Below are 4708 nucleotides of genomic sequence, written 5' to 3'. Positions count from 1 at the left end.
TATACATTTTTTATTTTTATTCTTCTTCAGTTTTTGTATCTGTGTAGTTAATGTGAGTTTGAATACTTCTATAGTTTGGGAATTCACTGAAATGAATATCTTTCCTTTCAAATGTCTTTAGAGAAGCTACTGGATTTTCTAGTAGCTAGACATTGCTATTAGAAGTATCTAATATCTATTAGATATTACTGCAGTGATGTGCAGAAAAATTTCTTTCCACAGACCCAAAGTTCTTACATTTCAAACTCAAATTTGAAAGATATATAAATGGAATATAAAAGTCACTTTGCAAATTATTTTGTCCTTAGTCATTTCTTTCTCTTTCATTGCTCTCAAATACTTGTTGGTATGATAATATGCAAGCACTATAGCATGTGAAAAGAATTCTGGAATCAGAACTGTGCTTTTATCTTAGCTCTCTAACTTACAAGTCACACATTCATCACCAATGATTTTGAACTCTACTTTTCTCTTGTGTAAATAACAAAAATTACACAGTTCTTCTAAGAAATAGATGGTGCATTCAGTGAAGTGTTAATTTTCATTTTATGAGTTGTTTTAAAATATGATGCTCCTTTAAAATGAATCATGAATAGACTTCATGGGTGTGGTCAAAAGATCAATGCAGAAAAATGCATGCTCAGTTTAGCTTTCCTGAGCACATGTGAGAGTGACCTTTGATTAATGTCTACTAGTATAATCAATATCTGAAATACCTTTATCCCCAGCATAGCCTTTACCAAAATTGAAAAACAAAACAGGAAACAAAATCCAACTTAAGCCTTATACTAAGCAATGGGAAATTTATGAAGTCACAAAATGTATGAAGTTACAACAATTCTTTAAAACTATCACTAATTGTACTGAAAGTGCTAGCCAGAGCAATTAGGCCAGAAAAAGAAATAAGAGACAACCAAATTGGAAAGGAAGGAGTAAAATTACCTCTGTTTGTAGATTGTGTGATCTTATATGTAGAAAATTCTGAACATTTCACACACAAACAAACCTGTTTTAATAAATGAATTCAGCAAAGTAGTAGGATACAACATCAACACAAAAATCAGTTGCATTTCTATACGCTAACAATGAACAATTTGAAAATGAAATTTCAAGAACAATTCCATTTCCAATATCATAAAGAAGAATAAAAGACTTAGAAATTAACTAAAAGGATGAAAGATTTGAACAATAAAAACTCCAAAACATTACTGAAAGAAACTAGAGAAGACATAAATACATGGAAATACATTGCATGTTCATGGATTATATGTCTATTGTGAAGAAGTTAATACTACCCAAAGCAATTTATAGACTCAAATGAATCCCTTTCAAATTCCTAGCAATGTTTTTTGCAGATTTAGAAAAACTCATTCTAATCCTATATAATAAAAGCCTAATATGCTAAGTGTCCAGTTGACTGGTCAGCTGTTCAACCAATCAAAGGGTAACATGCTAATGGTATGCTAAGGCTGCTCAACTGCTCATTATGACATGCACTGACAAACAGGGGGTAGACAGTCGACTGGTCGACCAGTCACTATGACATGCACTGACCACCAGGGGACAGACACTCTGACCGGTAGGTTAGCTTGCTGCTGGGGTCTGGCCAATTGGGACTGAGTGAAACAGGATGGACACATCCTGGAGCCCTCCTACAGTCCCTCCCCAGCTGACCAACCTCCCACATCTCTCCCTGGCCCCGATCATGCACTGGTGGGGTCCCTCGGCCTGTCCTGTGCCCTCTTGCAATCCGGGACCCCTTGGGGATGTCGGAGAGCCAGTTTCTGCCTGATCCCATGGGGGGAGCGCTGCTCAGCCAAGAAGCCGGCTCATAGCTAGCCAGCACAGTGGTGGTGGCGGGGAGCCTCTCCCTGCCTCCACAGCAGTGCTAAAGATGTCCGACTGCCAGCTTAGGCCTGCTCCCCCCAGACATCCCCCAAGGCTCCCGGACTGGAAGAGGGTGCAGGCTGGGCTGAGGCACCACCCCGCTGAGTGTACGAATTTCATGCACCGGGCCTCTAATATTTATATAAACTCTCAAGGTACTCCAAATAGTCAAAATAATTTTGAAAAAAGAAGAACAAAGCTAGAGGACTCACAGCTTCTGATTTCAAAACTTATTATATAGTAGCAGTAATCAAAACAGTGTGGTACAGGTGTCAAGACAGACATATTGATCAATGAAAAAGAATAGAGAGCCCAGAAATAAACCCTCTCTAATATGGTCAAATGATTTTTGACAAGAGTACCAAAATCTTTAATAGGGAAAGAACAGTTTTTTCAACAAATGAGGCTGGGAAAACAGAATATTCACATGGAAAATAATAAAGTTGGATCCTATCTAACACCATATATAAAACTTAACTAAACTGGATCAAAGACCTAAATGTAAGACTTAAAACAATAAAAATCTTTAAAAAAAATGACAAAAGTTTCATGACATTGGATTTGGTATTGATTTTTTGGATGACATCAAAGGCAGAGGAAACAAAAATAAGTAATAGACATACTGGATTTTATGAAAATTTAAAAAATTGTGCATCAAAAGACACTATTAACAGGGTTAAAAGGCAATCCACAGAATGGGAGAAATATTTGCAAACCATATATCTGATAAGGGATTAATATCCAGAACATACAGAGAAATTCTAAAACTAAACAATAAAAAGCCAAACAACCTAATTAAAAAATGGGCAAGGACTCAAATAAACATTTCTCCAAGAAAAATGCACAGTGCTTGACTCAGCAACTCATGCACTAAAATTGAAATGATACAAAGAGGACTAGCATGGCCTTGTGCAAGAATGACACACAAATTCATGAAGCGTTCCATACAAGAAAAAACAAAAAAGGGAAATACATAACACCAATAAACATATGAAAAGATCCTCAGCATTACTAATAATTAGAGATATAAATCAAAACTACAATGAGATCTATCTCACACCCATTTTGAAGGGTTAGGATATGGAGAATTTGAAACCTTCTGTACTGTTGGTGGGAATCAATAATACAGCCACTGTGGACAACATTATGGTGGTTCCTCAAAAAATTAAAATTACAATATGATTTAAGGTACATACTGCCTACAATGGAAAGCAGAGTCTCAAAGAGATATTTGTATACCTATGTTTATAGCAGCATTATTCACAGTAACTAAAACATGGAAGCAACCTGTGTCCATCAACTGATGAGTAGATAAGCAAAATCCTATATAATAAAAGGCCAGACCATAAGCATAATGACTGAAACAACTGCTCAACCAGTCGCCATGAGGTTCATTGACCACCTCTTGTCCCTCCCCCCACTCCCATCCTGCAGGCTCTGATCGCAGCATGGCTAACAAGGAGCCATGGTGAACAGGGAGTGGTGGGGCGGGACTGGGGATTGGACTCGTGGGGCAGCGGCAGCATCGCCGAGTGTCCCAGAGTGGCATCAGTGTCATGGAGCGTTCTGGGGCAGGGGCGAACAGCATCACAGAGTGTCCTGGGGCGGCAGCAGCATCACTGAGTGTCCCGAGGTGGTGGCGAGCAGCGTTGCGGAGTGTTGTGGGCCCTGATGGCAGGCTAGGCCTAGGGACTCTACATGTGCACGATTTCATGCGCTGGGCCTCTAAGTCTTATTATAAGTCCCTGACAAGAAAGAACTTGATAACATGGTTGAGAAAACAAAACAGATAGAAATGAAAAAAATTATAGAACATTAACAAATTCTTCCATATGCCTGACAATCTTTATGTTTATCCTCCCTGCCTCAAGACTTATATGTCATTGATCAATTAGGATATATTCTTTCATTAGCTATATTAATATATTTAATAAAGTATAGTCAAAAATTACAGACTTGGCAGGAATTCTGTCTTTCTGGTGACTGCCAATAAATCAATTATAAGTAAGTACATAGTTTAACTCTTTAAGGACAATCTTATTTACCCAACAACCCAATTCTCATGAGATCACTCACTGTAACACTCTGTACTGACAATTGTAGGTAAGTAAATTAGTATTTTCTTATCACTGCATTTGGGGTTGGTGGCATTTCCAGGACATCAATAGCTATTCTGATTGTGTGAGATGGTGTTTTAGGAAATCTCTTAAGCATTACTACTCCTTGTAAGTTCTCCATTTGAGCTTAGGTATCCTGCTATTGTATTATTTCCATGTGCCCACATTTGCGTTATTTCCATTGTGATAAACATCTGCATTCATCTTTATTTTCTTTCTCTCCTGTCTCAGAAGATAAAATGTCCCTCCCACTGCCCAACCCACAACAATCTGGCTTCTGCCTATCCTTTACTTCCTTCACCCCATGAATGAAATTATCTTTACTGAAATAAAATAATGCACTATAATTATGATATTCAGTGAATCCTTTTTGATTTTACTGAATCTCTCAGCTATTTCTGATTGTTGCACAGGCATTTTTCAAAACTCTATCCTCTGTGACCTTGACATTATTTATTCTGATTCTAATCACATATGCCTAACCAATTTTGTTATTTTTCCTTCACAGGCCCCTCCTCTTTTGCCTATAAATCTTTAATTTTGGTTGTTTCTGAGTGTCTTCCTGTCTACAGGTCCTGCTTTTCTCTCTTTGTCCCTCATGTTGGATAAACATTAAAGTGGTTTTAATTACCTCTTGTATGCTGACCTTTAAATCTCTATATCAACCATTATCTCTCCTGAATTCATACTTACATAACTAACTA

General features: G+C 37.5%; 1 non-coding gene across 1 annotated transcript; it reads left to right on the top strand.

Moving 5' to 3' along the window:
- Nucleotides 1-2733: 2733 nt before the first annotated feature.
- Nucleotides 2734-2839, top strand: LOC111824812. The gene has a single exon (XR_002827887.1). It is a non-coding gene; the product is annotated as a U6 spliceosomal RNA (small nuclear RNA).
- Nucleotides 2840-4708: the final 1869 nt, after the last annotated feature.

The sequence above is a fragment of the Myotis lucifugus genome, unplaced genomic scaffold (genome assembly GCF_000147115.1).
Source record: "Myotis lucifugus unplaced genomic scaffold, Myoluc2.0 scaffold_7662, whole genome shotgun sequence".
Lineage (NCBI taxonomy): Eukaryota > Metazoa > Chordata > Mammalia > Chiroptera > Vespertilionidae > Myotis > Myotis lucifugus.
Note: the sequence above shows the minus strand (reverse complement) of the source record. Positions and strands in the feature narration are given on the sequence as shown.